At 39.2% G+C, this 20,265-nt stretch overlaps 1 protein-coding gene across 2 annotated transcripts in view; it reads left to right on the top strand.

Annotated features, from left to right (window-relative positions):
- The window catches only part of Plekhm3 (pleckstrin homology domain containing M3), a 165,425-nt gene that overhangs the window by 37,756 nt on the left and 107,404 nt on the right, over positions 1-20,265 (top strand). The gene's annotated exons all lie outside the window — the stretch shown is intronic.

Raw genomic sequence — 20,265 nt, 5'->3', positions numbered from 1 at the left:
GGCAGTTTTATCCAAGGATTATTGGTTAATAGTTCTCTTTTAGCCTGAGAGATTATCAATAATAATGCAAAGCAACATAGTTTCAATATAGTTTAGTAATTGAGTCCTTTCCAGATCTTCTGCTTACTAGCTGTGTGACTCTGGACCATTTTGGATGTGACAAAATAATCACACCTGCCTTACTAGTTTATAGTGCAAAAAAAAAAATGGAGTTTAATAGCTTAGAACAGTTCCTGACACATAGTATTTGCTATGTAATAGGATTAGCCACCATTAATATTTGCCCATCTACAGCAATTAAGGGGAGTGTCAAAATTACTCAAAACTACATTGAAAAAATATATAGATTGATAGGGTTGAAATACTGTAATATAAGCCAGAGGAGTGGATCAAAACAAGATGAGATTTAGAATGATAAACAGTCCTGTATTCATATTCAGAAAATTAACTTCAAAGATGGAAGCCTAAGGAAACTTGGCTTGGTAGTGATGCCTGTGGGCACACAGATGAACTAACTGGAAAACCAATGTTTGTGCTGCGGTGACCCCATCAAAAGCATTCAGAAAACAGATCCAAAAAGAAGAGATAATATCCTACTGTGCTCTGCCTGGCCAGACCACATCTAGAAATTCAGTTATGGTTGCCCCCTTTCAAGAATAAACATCCACATCTGTTGATGTGTGATAAGGTAGTGAAGGACTAAAAGCCATAGCATGCAAATGTAACTTAGGCCAGGAAGGGTGTAAGTGTTGTTTCGAGAGAGAAGAAAAAAAAAAAGGTGTACTCTAAATAATTCCTTTGGACCAAGGTAGACATATTCATAGTGGATTGGCTTTCCCATGGTCACAGATGAAAAGGACTGATAAGGGCAAGAGGTGTGGCTATTGAAACTGGAAAACCTGGAATTTTCCCCCAGACAGTGTTTAACTTGTCTGATACAATTTCTTGTCTGCATGATAGGGAGATGTATTTAACCCTTCTGCCCAGGCTCATTGAAGTCCTACTAAGTGCTGCTCACTGTGCTTGATTGAGAACAGATAATCCTATTACAAGTCTTCACAGAACACAAAGAGCTAGAAGCTAGACATTAACAAGACTATAACACACAATTGAATTTGAAGGTCCTTGGCTGGATTTCCAGCCCTTCCGATTTTGTCTGGCATTTTTAGAGGGAATAGCCTTGCTCTTAAGGTCTCTGTTATCTCTCCTTCCCTGACTCTTTGGCCATCTATAGAAGATTAGAGAAAAATGAGATAATTGTCCTTGGCTTAAATTTCATCTAATAAGAAACACCATTTTTCTTTGGGAAAGAGAACTTAAAACTAGTATAAATATCAATTGAGTAAGAAGATAGGAGTTGAGAATTCTTTTCCTGACTCTGATGTCTGTCACTGTATGAATTACTTTACTTTTTATCCTGTTTTCAGTCAAAAGTTTCTAGGTCCTGGAAATAATTTTAAATAAAAATAAATGTAGGAAAGGAAAATGACTATATACTGCAATAGTAAGTCTGTGGAAGAAGAAGAATGTTATATAATTTGTATTTAAACTATTTCACATCCTAAAATTCAAAGAGATTTGATCACTTTATATAAGTAGGCCATTTGATTTTATAGGATATAAATTTGCCTTTTTGATTTATTCCTGGATTCTCATCATAGAAGTCACATGTTCCTCTTTGATATGTTTCAGAAGAATAAAATCATTTTGAATTTCAGAAGATATGGGTCTTTGATAGACCTTCCTCTACTTCATAGGCCATAGCTGTGCTCTCTCTCTCTCTCTCTCTCTCTTTTTTTTAAGTCGTTCATTTCTCTGGGTCTTTGTTGCTATACTTTGGTCTGGAAAGTTCTCCTTTTGTAGCTTCTTTTTTGGTTAACATTGTTCTCATCACATGTTCATTTCTGGCTCAACTTCTAAAGAAAATATTAATGTACTGTTGGACTCCACATGGAGTTAAAAGTTTCTATTTACTGACCTTTCATTGGAAGAAAAATTAGTCCGGGTGTGGTTTTAGGATGGGGGTGTGAGGTGGGTCAAGGTCCTCCGTAACTTCTAGCTAAGTTCCTTGAAAACTAAGCTTTTCATGGACCCTACGAAAAAGAACGATGTTAGAGGCTTTCTAGACTCCATTGTTCTTAAACCTGAGGCTGAATATATTTAAGTGAAAACTTTACTATTTGAAAATACATCCCAAGATAAGGAAATTAGCAGTTTAGAAGTTAATTCCTTTCATGAATATTTTCAGTTAGTTATTCATTCAGTAAATAAGGCCACATGCAGTCCTAGAAATTGAGGCAGGATGGTAACTTAAAAGTTAATTTTATAGTAGGAAATGACTGCATGCTTATACGTTTTTATATTTTGAAATATGTTAATACTAAAATGTTTTAACTAAATCACACTAATAAAAAGAAACACAAAACTCTTTTTTTTTCTCCAAATTAAAAATGGAACAGCCCTGCAAAGCAATGATCCTTGAACTCAGAGATAGCAATCAATGTGTGAATACGCTCGTTAGGCTCTAGATACAGTCTGTATTGTATTTGTTGAACAGACTTCTGGGTATGAGAAATCCTTTACACCTTTAGAGACATTTGTCTAATATTTTCTTGACTACCTCCACTCGAATACTCTAGGTAGAATGGAACATTTTCCATGACCCCACCCTCTTCTATCCTGTTGACCTATGCTTTTGTATATCACTATTTGCCGTACCAGTGTGCCAGTGTGCCTACCCTCAGATATTGGCGGATGGTTTAGGTACTGCTTATATCACACTCATGAGTGTGCTATGAAAAGTGATGGTTGGACTCTTCCCATAACTCATTGAAGCCAGAATCTGGGATTCTCGTAACCAGGTTTACAATTAATTTGAGTGTATACCATGTTTGAAGATATACTGGCATAACCTACAGATTCTTCTTAATAGATGAATCAAGTCATACTTTACGTCCTTTTAACCATTTCTTCAAACATTTCACCATTCCCTTTAAACATTTAGCCAATGTTTAATATATGTGTTAAACATTTTAACCATTGAGGTTAAAATGTTTTCACATGTTCTTTACATTTTAGAAATTTCCGTGATATTCTGTCAGGGTTCTACCTACTGAAATAAGAAAGCAAGGGGGCAGTTGGTGTCTTTTATGTACATTCTTGCTTGTTTAAAACATCCTAAAGTTGTGCTGTAGTTTTAGCTTATATCTGATAAACATACTTGGAGTTTGAGGCAGGCTTTCCCCCTCATCTTTTGCAACCAGTTAAAGTCATCTTTCCTCTAGATAATCACATAGCCTACTAACCCACCTTCCTTCTTTTCATTCTAACCTTTCCCAAGATCACACTATAGTGAGTGGGATCTTGTTATAATCCAGATTGACCCCAGTAAATTCTCTTTTTACAAGCTTCCATGGCATCTCACTTCTGGGGCCAGCACCTTTACAAAACCCTGTTTATCTGTTAGGTTTCAACTCTTGTCCTTTTGCTACTTCCCTCCCGCTATCCCCATACACACTAAGTTCCAGTCACACTGGTTTCTTCAGTCTGTGCCTAAAGTGCATCTCCTGCTTACCTCCCCCACCTCAGAGTATCCTGTATGTCTGTCCTTGGAGTACTGATGTTTCCATCCCTACCCCAACCTCCTTCAGGTCACTACTTAGATTCTTTCTCAAGATTAGCTTCTTCAACTCCTTAAGTCAGGACCTATTAAATTCCTTCTCCATCCCTTCCTCCAGTGCTGGTTGTAAGTGCAATTGTGTGTCATTTGTGTAATTATTTACTAAACATAGGCGTCTTCTGTCTGACTGCCACTGCTACATGATATGGTCTGTATTTTTGTCTTCTTAGCGCAACACCTTGAACTTAGGAGGTATGTAGTGAACAATTCTGATTTTCTTTCATCTTGAATGCTCCCTCTCCATTCCCTTATTGTTTTTTGTTTTCAACCTTTTTTTTTGTTGGAAACAGCTGGAGATAAAAGTAATATAACCTCTACTTAATTGTCGAGATTATTTAAAATTAGTTGTTGTTGGGTCCCCAAACTGTTAATTTTATGATCTTTCAGGTTCCTAGGAATTTTTTAATGATTTTATCAACATTGATTTTTACATCATATTTCAAATGTCATGTTTAACAAACAAGTATTCAAGAAGGGAATCTCTACCAGGGATATTTTTGTTTGTTTGTTTTACTTTTGACTACATAACTTTTAGAGCTTTAATGATGCTAATGTGAGGACTAAGTATGCAACATTTCCAGATTTACTTGGCCATAATACCACTTCTCTCAAGGGACTTCAGAGTGCTTGCTCTAGGAACTGCATTGCCAAAGTTTGACATAATGGTATATATTCTATCTCAACCCCACTGATTGTCTGCAGCAAAGTTCTGCCCTATGTTAGCAGAGCCCTGATAGTGAAAGGTTCAGCCTTTCACAAGACTGCTCCCACTTCAGATTCTAGCTGCAGATTTACAGTTATTAGTCCACCTACACTCTGGCTACAAATTCAAGACTTCCAACAACCCCCTTGTGTTTGATAATTTGCTATAACAATTCACAGAACTCAGGAAAGCATTGTGCTTATCAAGTCCTATTGTAAAGAATCCAAATCAGGACAACCAAATAAGGGACCTGAATGACAAGACATAAGAGGGCCCCAAATGCAGTTTCTGTTTGTTCTCCTAGAGTCAGAGTACATCACCTTCTCATCACATGGACGAGTTCATCACAAGAAAGCTCCTCTGAGTTTCAGTGTCCAGAATTTTTATTGGAATTCTATTAGATAGCATAATCTATTGACTCACTGGCCGTGTAATCAAGCTTCCCTTTTCCTCCTAAACATCAGGTTGGTTCAGAAATCTCAGCTCTCTGATCCATTATGTTCTATCTGGTCAACACTTCATCCTGGAGCAGTTTGAGTGGCCCACTGAAGGTCATCATTAGCATAAATGCTGGTATGATCTAAAGGCTTATGAATAACAAGGACACTTGTGCCCTCTGAGGAAACCCATGTGGTTTAGAAGTTGCTTACCTTGGAAGCAATGCTTAGCCCAATTATTATACACAGGACAACAAATGGATCATTTCTTTGTGTGTGTGGCGGGGGAGGGGGGGAATCATGGGGCTTGAACTCAGCCTGGGCACTGTCCCTGAGTTCTTCAGCTCAAGGCTACCAACCTACCCTTGAGCCAAGCCCCACTTCCCGTTTTCTAGAGGTTAATTGGAGATAAGAGTCTCAGGTCCTTTTATGCCTGGGCCGGCTTTGAACCTTGATCCTCAGATCTCAGCCTCCTGAGTAGCTAGGGTTACAGGTGTGAGCCACCACACCCAGATCAAATGGATCATTTCTATAGCAAAAATGGCACCTGGCTAAAAGGTAGATGGATGTGGCTACCTTTTAAAAACTGAGGAGGGTTCAACTCATTCTCCTGTTCTCTCATTTTAGTCAGTTTCCTGGTTGCAGATCCTAACAATGACTAACCTGGGAAGGGAGATTTGTGGGGTCTTCCTGGGTGCTCTGGGACCAAGCAGTTTTAGAAGCAGAGGAGAAACAGGCCAGCTCCATGCTGCCCATCCTACTGAGACTTTCCTATGGCCTCAGCCCAGAGAAGAGGATACTGTCCAGTGACTTTGTAATGCCTACTCTAATCCAGATCCTACCCTCAAATCTTGCTTTAAAATAGAGGATGTTTTCTTGCTATTGAATATAACAATATCTAGTGCACCTAATTATTTCTTACTTTCACTAAAACAAAATCATCTAATCATCACTTTTAGAAGGAACAAGCATTTCAAAACCTAAGATGTGGGCTTGATGTGGACCTTTTTTTTCTCAAGAAGACTGAATGTCATGTTTTAGATAGGTATATATCAAAAGGTTGTATCTTTTTTTTTTTTTTGCCAGTCCTGGGCTTGAGCTCAGGGCCTGAGCACTGTCCTTGGACTTTCTCAAGGCTAGAGCTCTACCACTTGAGCCTCAGCACCACTTCCAGCTTTTTTCTATGTATGTGGTACCGAGGAATCGAACCCGGGTCTTCATGCATGCTAGACAAGCACTTTAACCACTAGGCCAAACTCCCGGCCCCAGTTGTATCTTTTTTTAATATAAGGTAAATAAATCACCTAATCAGAGCTACTCAGGAAGCAGTGATCAAGTGGATTGTAATTTGAGCTAGCCCAGGCAATAAAAGTTGATAAGACAAGTAACAGGTAACATGCACTTGTCATCCCAGCTATGAGGGAAGCCATAAGTAAGAAGGCTGTAGTTTGAGGCTCTTCCCTGGCAAAAAAATCTAAGATCATACCTGAAAAATAACCAGCACCAAAAAGGGTTGGGGCATGGCTCTAGTAATACCTGCCTATCAAGCATAAGATCCTAAATATTAGTGCTGTTAAAAAAAAAAAGAAATAAAAAGTAGATAAGTTATGAAGCTAAACCAAAAGGCCTTGCTGAAAATTACTACCCTTTCAAATTATGAGGGTTAGGCCTTCTATTTGAAGGAACGGTTTAAGAGTCTTTGTCCCTTTCTGTATCTTCACCAATAAATATGTTCTTCCTAAAACACACATGATGGGGTAGCCAGGAGACATCCAGACTGCATGGGATAAGTCATAAATTAGAAGCTTTAGAGCTGCTCTTGTGTTTGAAGCCCTGCTACTGATTTATTATACAGCCTCAAGCCAGCCTCTCTAGTCTTATGGGTCATCATCTTCATCACTGTATCTTGAAGGAAGATGACACTGTCTTGGCAATGTACAATTCAAATGTTATAAAACATTGACTGAACCCAAGGTATTTTTTTTTTTTTGTCAGTCCTGGGGCTTCAAATCAGAGCCTAAGCACTGTCCTTGGGCATTCTTCAAGGCTAGCACTCTACCACTTGAGGCATAGCACCACTTCTAGCTTTTTCTGTGTATGTGGTGCTGAGGAATCTAACCCCAGTCTTTGTGCATGCTAAGCAAGCACTCTACCACTAGGCTATGCTCTTGGCCCCAGGCAGATGTATCTTATATCTTAATTCAGCAATGTTGTACATCATTGCTCTCTTTACCCAGAAAGTTTGGGGAGGGTTCCCCAAGTGATCATTTAGATAAAAGATGGTCTTTTGTGGCCTGACACCTTTGGGAAAATCATGTGTCTAATCCACTGTTAGGATGAGACGTTTTAACTTAATGCCTGAAGATATAACTTGAACCTGACTGTCCCACTTGATCAGTTCTTAATAATCTTTACCAGCTACCAGGCATGTTTGAACACCTTTCTCTGTCTTCTTCACTGCCATTATTGATGGCTGGCTGATTGAGTCATGGTCCTTAAGTAGTATTACAGGGGTTAAAAAATTATTGATTCTTTTTTCTCTGAGGGAAGTGGAAGGCAGAGATCAAAAGACCATATATTGTGCCTAAAGATCACATTTTTTATTATATAATTGACCTCTCAATTAATCACCTAACAATAGCTAGATTGTCAAAAGTAATTTCTTGTCAGTACAGCAGACTATTCTTCCTGAGGCCAAGCTGAGCATGCCTGGAGTCCTTCTAAAATCAGCAGTCACATACCTCATTTCTCTAGCTATGAGGAAGGTTAGTGATGGGGAGAGATCTGGGGATTATTACTCTAGGAAAATGCCTTCAAACAGCAATGTGAAGACTATGGAGAATAGTAGTTCCTCCTCATGTACTTTTTGTGTGTGTCTGACCTACGATGTGAAAATAATATGATGTAAGCAGCCTGTGTTCAAATACCAAATATTTAGTTAAAAGATTAGCCTCAAATATGGTCACAACATGTGAAAGGATATCAATGTATGTGAATTAATGCACCTTCTATCTGGCAAAAATCATGTAACCCTTTTACTAATTACAATAAAAAATAATAAAAAAAATATGGTCACAAGCAGATATTTTTAGAGATTGGGGGAAAAAACCCAACTTAGAAGGCATAAAACAAAAGGGTAAAGGAAGACAGTAATCCAGGGTAGTCTCCAGATCTTATAGGACATAAAGTATTTGGTCTGGGATAAAAATGAAGAAATTCAAGTGTAGATGTACAGGAAGCTGATGAAAGTAATCTTTTTCACTTTGAGACTGTTCCTAGTACTGCTTGGACTCACTCTCACGACTTTAATTTTATCAAATTGTTGTCATTACTAAAATAGCTCAAGTAGACATTACTCTAAGAGATGCTGCCAGGATTTTTTCAAAGGTTTTAGCAAAGAAGAGGAAAGATTGTGTTTTAAAGATACTGTACAGTTCAAAGAGATGAGATACTGGTAAAATACAAGGAAAGAGGAGAGGTGTTAGGAATGGGGAGTGCTAGGAAAGAGAAGTCAGAGGGGACCCTGGTGAGACACTGTGGTGATCTAGAGACTGGCTGGAATGTAAGAAAAGACTTCTACATCCAACCTGGAAGAAAACTCAAATCCCAGAAACAGTGATGAGGGACGGGTTGTCTTCCAGGTAAACCAAAAAGAGGATCACAATTTCTAAGCCAATGGGAGATTGTTGGCTTTTCCAGGCAATCATAATAGAGATGTAACTGAGGCATCGTAGAGGGGAGTCAAGTGATGGTTTTCTGTAATGTTACATACCTGAGCAAATCAGGGTAGGAAGGATGTAATTGTAGCATCCACTGGATTGTCTATAAGATAGCAGTATGTGGACTAAGGCTGGGGTCTAGGATAAGATAAGCGAGGCACTTCCTTCAGATACAAAAGAGGGAGAGGGAGAGGGAGAGAGAGAGAGGGAGAGAGAGAGACAGACAGAGAGACAGAGAGACAGAGAGACTCAAATCCTGTTCCTTAGGCTTGAACTGAGGGCCTGGGCATTATTCCTGAGCTTTGATGCTCAAATATTCTTAAAAATCAAGTTTAAGGAAGTGGAGCTATGGTGCAGTGGTTAGAGTGCTAGGCTGAGTTCAATACCCCAGTTCTGGCACCAAAAGAAAAAAAAGAAAAAGAAAAAGGTTAAAAAGAAAAATCCCTTAAGGGCTGGGAGTTTGGCCTAGTGGTAGAGTGCTTGCCTAGCATGCATGAAGACCCAGGTTCAATTTCCTAGCACCACATACATTGCAAAAGCAAGTGGTAGAGTTCCAGCCTTGAGAAAGTTCAAGGACAGTGCTCAGGCCCTGAGCTGTAGCCCAGGACTGCCCCCCCCCAAAAAAAAAAATCCCTTAAATTTAATGTCAAACCAATTGTGCTGATCAAAATGTAAAAGTTTTAATTGAAGCAGCATTAGTGTTACTGATTTTTCCTTTTGTCTTAGCTTCCAACATCGCTCAGTACTAATTTCAGAGGAACATTCTCAAAAGACAGTTTCCTTAGTAAGAACCCCAATAAGATCCCCAAAGCTTTCAGTTGCAAGTTGCCAGTAGCACATCTTAGTATTTACCTTTTTGCAAGGAGCGTGAGGTTGGCCTCTGCTCTCTGTCTGGGATGTAGGGAAACATAGAAGGAGACCTGGTATCCCCATACTTAAGATAGAACAGATAGAAGGAGCATTATTCCCATTGCTAGCAGCTTTTATGTCGGAAGCAATCAGCAAAGCCGAGCTCTTTTGTTTCTGCACTTGTTTTTCATGGAAGAGTTCTTGGTGGGCAAGTGATTTCACCAAAAGGATTAATTTGTGAAGAAAAGAGCTCTAAGCTTGGAGCCGGTGCTGCCAGCAGGTTGTCTGGAAGATAGCAAGCAGTGCAGTGTGGACGGGGCCTGTCTTTCATGGCACTTCTTTAAACTAACGGAGCAGCATGAATCATTTTATTCTGCTAAGAAAGTAGAGCTGGTGAAAAGGTTTTTCTTCCCCCTCATCATGCGACAGCCATACGGCAGAGGAGAGTGATTAATAGGGTCAGTATGTGGATCTGGTTTTACCTGTCACAGGGGCTTTCAGCAATGGTTTTTGACATTTGGAACCAGATAACTTGGTTGTGGATGTTTAGCAGTTTCCCTGGCCTCTCTGTCCACTAGATGCTAATAGCGTCCTTTATCCTCCCTCAGCATTTCCATTATACCCTGGTTAAATATCAGTGGGATATCAAAAACAAAACTACTTACTTCTACTTCTTTCTTCACTCAGCTTTACCTCACTTCTTTGTAAAATACTAAATACATGGTAATGATTTCATAATGTGTGATCTTTTAGATGTAAGACTGCAGTATATTCATGCTAGATTGAAGTAAAAATAGTTCGTAATAGAAACAGGACCTGAACCAGCCATCATCCCGTATCAGATATATCAGAGGCTTTTAGTTACAACAGCTATATCTGAGTTAATAAATGGTAATTAATAGTCTCAATCAGCTGAGATTTAAGGTATTAGTTGACTTGGTAGTTCACATTTTTTCTACTTTTTCCTCCCCTTAAATCATAAGCAAACAGCATTTATCCCTGTTTGCTTTTCCCTTGGGTTCAAGGAGCTCACGTGATGCATTCATCACCATGGGCACACAGTGCCATGGCACCTTTGACTTTACCTTTCCTATGCTCTCACATTAGGCACTTGCAAGTAGTTTACATGTGGACCCAGCGCTGTCCCCCTTACTGTCCCACAGCCTGCTGCGTAATCAACTCAGATTGGTGCAATAACTTACCAACTGGCTCTCTCCCCGCCCAGTTTTTTTTCTTACAATTACCAAGCTGAGATTGCCACTGTTTTTCTGCCTTACTCTAACCATTAGTGATTTGGGGTTTTAGTTTTGCTTTATTACTGCAAGGTTTCTTCTCACCACTCCTCTGCTTACAGTAGGCCTCAGACAATTATAATGTTTTTGATTTTTTTTTCTCTAAACATACTCTCATTTTTCTGCTTTAAGCCTTTCTTGACCTTTGTTTTTTCTTTTTTTTTCTTTTTTTTTGGTCTGTTGTGGGGCTGGGCACTGTCCCTGAGTTCTTCAGCTCAGGGCTGGTGCTCTACCACTTTAGCTGCACTGCCACTTCTGGTTTTTTGGTGGGTAACTGGACATGAGTCTCACAGACTTTCCTGCTGCAGTCCTCAGATCTCAACTTCCTGAGTAGCTAGGTTTACAGATGTGAGCCACAAGCACCTGGCTGTTAACTTTTGGTTTTTCTAAAATTTTGTTTTCTTTAAGGTCCAACTCAATCGTTCCTATGTCTGCACAGCCTCCCTCTAGCTCCATGATTGGTGTGCTTGCTTCCTTCTTTGCCCATCTTCTATTGTCTTCTGCTTGCTTTCAACCACACGTATTTGTACTCTTGCCTCTCTCACTAAGTATATTCAGAGGGAATGCCAGACTTAGTAGATTCTAGCCTAAGTTTACCAATTAACTGAATTATGTTGTTTGTGTAAATTATTTAAAATTTTAGTCCTTTTCATCTTCCCATCCATAAAGAGATGATTTAAAAAATACAATGCTAGGCATGTAGCAATATTTACCTATTAACTGTTGGTAATTTCAGTTTTGAAGTGGTTTACTACTATCTTGAAAGTCTTTGGGAAAAGAACTAGTCACGGCTGTTAAAAAAACAAAGATGGCAAATATACTACATTTAGATTTATTTAAATATACTATATTTAGATTGATTTAAATATATTAGAAGCTGTATTTAAAACATTTCATTATTGAGTGCATAAACTGTTATTGTAGTATCTTATTAAGAAAACTTAAAAGTGGGACTGGAAGTTTGGCCTAGTGGTAGAGTGCTTGCTTAGCATGCACGAAGACCCGGGTTCAATTCCTCGACACCAACATACATAGAAAAGCCAGAAGTGATGCTGTGGATCAAATGGTAGAGTGCTAGGCTTGAGGGAAGCCTAAAGACAGTGAGTGCTCAGGCACTTGAGGAAAGCCCCAGAATTACCAAAAAAAAAAAAAAAAGGAAAAGAAAACTTAAAAGCAACTGAACAACTCAAATCATATCTTTGTCCATGAAAACCTGTCACAGATCATTGCATTTACAAGTTGGGTACAAATTTAATAGATGGGAAAGCAGAATCTCAAGAGTGGTGCACATATTTACTTACTCGCCTTAGCAAAAATCAAGATTTATTGCCTTTCAAGATAAATTTTGGCTAAATATTGACTTTAGGTTCTCAATCATGGTTTACCTGCAAGACCAATAAATCTTGACACTTCTCAACACGAGTTGGAATCTACTTGGTATTTATTAATTTATCTCACACAATTTATAATCCTAATGGTAACATTCCACAAGATTAGACAAACATTGTAGAATTTAGCAAGTGTGTATTTTTGATCAGCAGTAATTTCCTAACATGTGATATTCACTTCAGCTCTTCCTTAACTATTGTGCCTTTAACACTATTCAAATAATCTAGACTCCACATGTCAAAACTAATTTAGCTGGTTAGCTAGTCACTGAAGAACGAAATCCCTACCTAGGGCCCAGAGTTTGGCCTAGTGGTAGAGTGCTTGCCTAGCATACACGAAGACCTGGGTTCAATTCCTCAGTACCACATACTTAGAAAAAGCCGGAAGTGGTGCTGAGGCTCAAGTGGTAGAGCTCTAGCCTTGAGAAAAATCCAAGGACAGTGCCCAGGCCTTGAGCTTAAGCCCAGGACTGGCAAAAAACCAAACCAAACAACAACAACAACAAAAAAAACCCTACCTAACAGCATGCATGATTAAGCCAATTAGTATTCAGACTGAATTTTTCCAACCAGAATCTGCCTGGGTTGCTTTAATCCTGCTAGTAACATCAAGCAACACATGAGTTTGCTCCAGAGATGGCATATGTCTCTCCAGTTAAAATGGGTATTGAACTCTCACTGCATCTGGGCACTGAGCTAATCCTTCACAAGCATAAATTTTGCCACATTGCTGTGCTTAAAAGATATGTCCATTTTGTCCCAGAGAAATTATTTACTTCTGTGGCATTCTTAAGGGCCTAGTTGTGCTAGCAGCAGTTGTAGTCCATTCTACAAGTGCCAGCTCAAGTTAATCCAAATGTGTGTCTGCACAGTAGGAACAGTTTTCCTCTGTGTATGATTTATGCCTTTGATTGTATGTCAGCCCTCAGACTGTGTAGCCAAGCTTTATGAGTTAAAGTTTCAGCCAGCAGGGAGTGACAACTTCCCATATGTAATCTCTCACTGCTATAAAAATTTGTAGGTGAACATAAAATGAGGCCTATCCAACACAGATTCTTTTCTGATGAACGCAAGTGAATTTCCGTATAGCTTTGAAAGTAGCCAGGGAGTACATCTCAAGATTGGATTTGAGCATGCATGTTCTCTCCCATCCAGGATGTTTTCATCTCCTGGGCAGAGAACTAGCTAACAAGTGACATCATATCTTAAGGAGAAAATAAGTTTTAATTGTTGAAATACAAAGTTGGCTCCATGTAATTTCAACAAAAAATCACTCAACACGTGCCATACTTTTCATCTTAGCAGTTACAAGTGTACACAGTTGATTGTTTTGGATTTCTCCCCCGGTTTTGTTTTGTCTGTTGTGGGGCCTGAACTCAGGGTCCAGGTGCTGTTTCTGAGCCAGCTTTTTGTTTAAGGCTAGCACTCTACCGCTTTGATCCACAGAGCCACTTCTAGTTTTCTAGTGGAATTGAGGTAGAATCTTTTGGACTTTACTGCTGGGACTAGTTTCAAACTATAGTTAAATGAATCCCCCAGCCTCATTTCCATCTTGTTCACTGAGATCACACATGAATAAGGAGTCAGCTGAGTACCTTCCAGCTGTGGAGCTGCACATCTGGGCCCCAGTTAATTTCCCTCCTCTTCCTTTAATGAACATCAAAGTTGCATTGAAAAAATTGCTTGTGGGTCCAGAGATGATTCAAGTGGTAGAGTATCTGCTTAGTAAGGACAAGGCCCTGAGTTCAAACCCCATCACACACACATACACACACACACACACACACACACACACACACACACACACACACACACACAAATTGCTTATGCTTTCTGTAAGGTAATCCTTTGTTAAAACACTGCCTAGTTGTTTACTAATTCCAGGCTGGATAGACAACTTTCAATTTAAATCAAATGTAATGCTTCATTTTAGAAAGTATATATTCAAAGTATATATTTGCTACATTTAATGAGACAATGGGATAAGAAACAATAAGCTAGGGAAGATAAATTATTTGACTTCCCTCCTAGTCTTGCCATTCTTTTTTTTCCCCTTCCTTCCTTCCTTCCTTCCTTCCTTCCTTCCTTCCTTCCTTCCTTCCTTCCTTCCTTCTCTTTCTATCCTTTCCTCCTTTCCCTTCCTTTTCTTTCTTTTCCCTTTTACCCATTCTTTTTCCTAACCTGCTTCTCCCCCCACCTCTCTCTTTTGTGGGGCATGTGGCTTGAACTTGGCCTGGGCGCTGTCCCTGAGCTCTTCAGCTCAAGGCTGTTACCCTATCCCTTGAGCCACAGAGCCGCTTCCAGTTTCCTAGTGGTTAATTGGAGATAAGAGTCTCATGGTCTTTAGTGCATTGGCTGGGTTCGAACCCTGATCCTCAGATCTCAGCCTCTTGAGTAGGTAGGATTACAGGTGTGAGCCACCACAACCAACATAAATTCTTATTTTTAAAGTTGGGAATAGTGTCGTAGCTGATGACATTTAAAAAGTAGTATATACCTGCTGTCCTGGGTGTGAGAGTCTCACCTGGGCCCAGCCTCAGTCCTTGTCACCTCACCTCCTTCTGATGTTCGTGGACTGATACCACTGGTCAGGGGAGGTAACTGGAGTTGGTGGCCAAGAAGTGGAGAGATGGTTGGTTTCCATTCAGGATCTCAGCCTCAATAACTACACACTGCAGCCAAATTAGCTAACTAGGTGCACTTGTCGGAAGAAAGATGGTACTTGTGTGGAGAATTATGCCATAGTTTCTGCTTCAATCCCAACAACAGATTCTTTTGGGTGTCTTACTGAAAGACCATTTGGGAAATGAACTGTACATGCAGCAATAAGATTTCAGTTAAATGGTGACATTTGTTCCCAGAAGTGTATCAGAGGAGAAGCTAAACTCTTCAGAGCATGTGTTCATTAAAGATTTGAAGTGGGGTGAGAAGCAATAAAAAAAATAAATAAAAAGGGCCAGTGGGTTCTCTTGTGAGATAGTTTTTTGTTCTTATGAATTGAATACACTGAAAAGTTTCAAAAAGAGACTGGGAAGAATGTATTTGCTTTGATCTAACATGTGGAGTGTTTCTTTCTGCTAATGCCCTTTAACTTAGAAACATTGTTGAAAAAATCTGTTTGAAAGTGCATAAAAATATATGTAAATAAGCCCTAATTAGTTATTTCAGTTAATTATTTTTTGTCTACTGTGTAGCTCTATTTTTCTCCACATAATGTCCTGCCTAAAAGTCCAGTTTTGGCACCCTTCAAAAACTGTACTTTTTAACAGTCACTATTAAGAACACACATTTTTCTCCCTACTGAGAGCGTAAATGATAAAGTAAAATCTGAGACTTTGTATCTTAAAGGAGAATGTGTCTGACATTTTTAGACCATGATTTGTTAGTTTAATAGTAAAGGAAATGTTGCAATTAATTATAAGAGCAGATACTACTTCTTAAATGAATCTGCATCAGACCACTAGCATCTAATCTTCTTTCCCAACCATCTTGTGCTCTTTCAAAAACAAATACATTGGATTTCAGGGTTGAACATTTTAAGTATTTCTAAGCTGAATAGAATACTTTCCAGTAGAGGTAAAAACACTCTGGGAAAATACTGGTAAGACAATCTCAGGTTATGTTTACACAGCCAGTTTTTAGAAACTGACTAAAAACTTGACATTTTTGTTCAAAGCCTAGAAAGTAAACTATGTATTTAATCAAGAATTTTGCTTTCACTGCACAGTCTGCAGTCATTTATGCTTTGGTTGACCTGAGTTAGTCTTTTAGAGCTTGGAGAAACCTTATCCATCAGAGTCTTCAGTGGAGCCTGGCAAGTGATGCTCATTAGAAGTGTGAATTTTTAGCTGGGTGCTTTGAGTTCAGGCCCCATGACTGACCATAAAAAGAAAAAGAAAGAGAAATGTGAATTCCTATTCTCTATCCTTACTCAGTCAAGTCAAAATTATCTTGGGAAGGATTCACTTTTTTTTGGTTGGTTGTGGGGCTTGAACTCTGGGCCTGGGCACTGTCCCTGAGTTCTTCAGCTCAAGACTACCACCCTACCCCTGGAGCTACAGAGCTACTTCTGGTTTTCTAGTGGTTAATTGGAGATAAGAGTCTCAGGGAGGGCTGGGAGTTTGGCCTAGTGGTAGAGTGCTTGCCTAGCATGCACGAAGACCCGGGTTCAATTCCTCACTACCACATAGAAAAAAGCCAGAAGTGGTGCTGAGGCTCAAGTGGTAGAACTCTAACCTTGAGAAAGTCCAAGGACAGTGCTCAGGCCCTGAGCTCAAACCCAGGACTGGCAAAAGAAAAAAAAAGAGTCTCGGGGACTTTAGTGCCTGGGTTGGCTTTGAACCTGAATCATCAGATCTCAGCCTCTTGAGTAGCTAGGATTATAGGTGTGAACCACCATATCTGGCTAGGATTCACATTTTACACAGTTATTTTCAAAATATTCTGATGCTCAATTATTTTGGAAATGCACCAGTTTAAGCTAACCCTTTTATCTTGGCTTATGCATATAATGTGCCCTGGGCAAGAGCAGGTCTACGTTTCCTGACTGTAGGACTCAGGTTTTTGGTCCATTGCTTGTTCAAAGCAGCTCTTAGAGTACATACTGCATATAGATTATTCAAAGCTACTTCTGGATGATTTCAGCACTGAGGGTTGGACAGCATGTTTTCCATACAGTATGATGATTAAGTTACCTAGCCTCTAGAGGTAGTTTTTGTGCTACCATGTTTGTCTAAACTAAAATCTGAATGAATTTCAGCCACCTTCTCTTATCCTTTCTCTCTTTTATGCGCTCAGAGACCTATACAAACTTGTGAAAGTCCATGAGCTCCTGTGGTTGAATCCCTAGCTTTGGGCTGGTGTACGCAACCAACATAAACATATTTAGGCTATGTTATTTCTTAAGATGTATACACATACATTTTGATATTGACTTAGTTTCAGAAAATTTTATAGACATTGAAGTTATAGACTGATAAGCTAAGTAGTACTTAGAAATGTATATATTAAATATACAGCAGGTCCCTACTGATGTTTACTTCCAAACTTGAAACAGACAAAGCTAAAATAACCAATTTTATTTAGGGGGAGGGTTATGTTGAGAATTTTAACCATAATGATGATCCTGAAGTTTTGCAAGATTCAAGCCATTAGAAAGGATTGAATTCTGCACAGTAGCATTTTTATGTTTGTTTCACTCAATTTGACTACTCATTTTGGGGAACAGCAGTATTCTAGTGTCTAGGAAATGTCAGCTTCCACAGAGTGTCGTCTCCAGTTCATGCTTGAATACATGCTGAAGGTTTTGACAGTGATAGTGATAAAAGTAGACTGCCTCAAGAGATAGATGATCAGGGGCTGGGAATGTGGCGTGGTGGTAGAGTACTGAAGCTCTGAGTTTGATTCCTTGGTACCACATACACAGAATAAGGTAGAAGTGGTGCTGTGTCTCAAGTGGTACAGTGCTAGTCTTGAGCAAAAGTAGCTCAAGGACAGTGCCATGCCCTGAGTGCAAGTCCCAGGACTGGCAAAAAAAAAAAAAAAAAAGACAGGTGATTAGGTTAAAAAAAATTAGCTATGGGAAATTGAAATGTCTGTATGTCTGTATTTATACACCAAATAATAGTTTATTATCCTTTTGACTGTGGCTAGCCTTGAACAAAAAGTGCTCAAGCCCTGAGTTCAAGCCCCAGGACTGTCAAATATATATTTCTCAAAAGTTTATAGTGTGTCCGACTAGCAAAGCCCAGAAAGTACACCACCATTCACCTAATGACTGTCAGAACAAGTAGGCATAGGATGCATCCTCCCATTCCTGCATTCACAGCCCTGAGCCTGTGATGGTCTGTCTTTGTTTTGTTCCTCCTTCTTTCACACATTTTTTTTTTCTCATTCCTCAGCCAGCCTTGAAAACCAATATGTTATGTTTTTGTTGCTACTCAGTGGTAAAGAAATCCACATGAGGATCAAGTCTTTGAAAACACTATGCCAACATATTGGGTTATTGCTTTTCAGTGCCTTTTATATTTAAAAACACATAATCTAATTTTCTTTATGAATAAGGCACTATGAAACTGCTTAACCAAGTTCATTTGTGATGGAATTCTGTTGAGTTTTGTGGTATTTTCATTCATGGAGTACATGCGAATCAGTATTTTCTTAGATTAATAGTTCAATAAATGTGTTTGGACCCTGTGTAATGATAGTGGGACACAACACTGATCATTATGTCATCAGCATTGTTGTTATTGTTGAAAGAACAATTCAGTTTCATGCCTACATCATGAGTAGTATCAGACCATTTGATTGACTTAGTTCTGGAATCCAACTGTGAAAAACGTTGCATGGAAGGATTTCTAGAATGAAAGGTATGGATCACAAAGGTCAGAATAAGGATGATGTTTATTTTTATACCAGTTCTGGGATTTGAACTCAGAGCCAAAGTTCAGTCCTTGAGCTTCTTTTTCTCAAGGCTAGCACTCTACCACTTGAGCCATAGTTCTACCTGTCATTTTTGGTAGGTTATTGGGGATAAGAGTCTCAGACAGCCCAGGCTAGGTTTATACTATGATCCTCATATCTCAGTCTCCAGAATAGCTAGGATTAAAGGCATGAACTATTGGTGCCTGATTTTAGTTTGTGTGTGTGTGTGTGTTTGTATATATATATATATATATATTTTAAACTTATTATAAAAGTGAAATGCAGGAGAGTTGCAGTTATATAAGTCAGATAAAGAGTATATTTCTTTTTGGACAATGTCATCTCTTCCCTCTCTCCCAGTTTTTTCCTCCCATGCCCACCCACAAGTTATATAGCTCATTTTCAACATAGTGTCTACTAAAGTATCACTACTGCATTTGTTCATCCTTTGTCTCCCTGTTTCTCTGTCTTCCCTTACGCTCCTGAAGTCAGATAAATAAGACAAAAAGAAAAGAAAAACAGCAACAAAGAAAAAACTGTATTTACATTTTCTGGATGTGTATATATTCTTGATCACCTCTTCTGGAGCTGTTAGAATTTTGTTTTTTTGAATGTTTGTGACAAAATTTCCATATGCATCTATAGAAAGTAGTATCTCCTATCTAAAGGAAAACAATGGTTTCTTTGTGGTAGGGCCAGGTTCATTGCCAGGTTCCTTGACTATGCCAGGAAAGAGCTAACAGAATCATGCACTGCCTAGGACATGAAAAGGGCATTAACAATCATTTGCAGCTACAAGCAACAAGTGTTCTTAAGTAATGGACAAGATTTGCTGAAGTGCAGAGCAGAGAAATAATGTGCTCTAAAATGTAGAGGCTGGGGGTGGGATGCTCATTGTTCATCTGGGGAGAGATGTGGCTAGTTCTCTAACATAAAGAGGTTATAGTCACACTACAAGGTATTAGGAGGGAAAAGCTGGAGGGTTGAATGGGGCCAGTCCAAAGCCAAATTTCTTACAATGATTTTTGTAAGCAAAGGAAAACTACATACCAGATTTTAGGACCATTCAAGCATTGAAGTTAGGACCAAATCCCAAACCCACCTTTTATTGATTTATTTCACATAACATACTCATATTTAACTTTTTTAAGATAATCTCATTTTGTATCCCAGGCTGGGCTTGAGCACATCATATCCTTCTGTCACATCCTCTGGGATTACACCGTAATGCTGCATCATAATGTCCAGCCTTTTTTTTTTTTCCCCCCCAGTCCTGGGGCTTGAGCTCAAAGTCTAGGCACTGTACTTGGGCTTTCTCCAGTCTAGTGTTCTACCACTTCAGCCACAGCACCACTCCCAGCTTTTTCTGTGTATGTGATAGCGAGAAATTGAACCCAGGGCTTCATGCATGCTAGGCAAGCACTCTACAACTAGGCCATGCTCCCGGCCTTTCTTTTTTTTTTTTTGTCATCAGTAAAATAGAGTAAATAATACCTTTTTCAAAGAGGTATTAGGTGAACTAGACAAAGAACCTATACAAAAATTCCTAGCAGGGCCGGGAGTTTGGCCTAGTGGTAGAGTGCCTGCCTAGCATGCACGAAGACCCAGGTTCAATTCCTCGGTACCACATACATAGAAAAAGCCAGAAGTGGTGCGGTGGCTCAGGGTAGAACACTAGCCTTGAGGAATGTCTAAGGACAGTGCTCAGGCCCTGAAGTCAAGCCCAGCACTGGCAAAAAAACAAAAAACAAAAAAACTCCCAGCAAAATGTCTAG

The sequence above is a fragment of the Megascapheus bottae genome, chromosome 21, assembly GCF_031878675.1.
Source record: "Megascapheus bottae isolate mThoBot1 chromosome 21, mThoBot2.hap1, whole genome shotgun sequence".
Lineage (NCBI taxonomy): Eukaryota > Metazoa > Chordata > Mammalia > Rodentia > Geomyidae > Megascapheus > Megascapheus bottae.
This window is presented reverse-complemented; position numbering and strand designations above follow the sequence as displayed.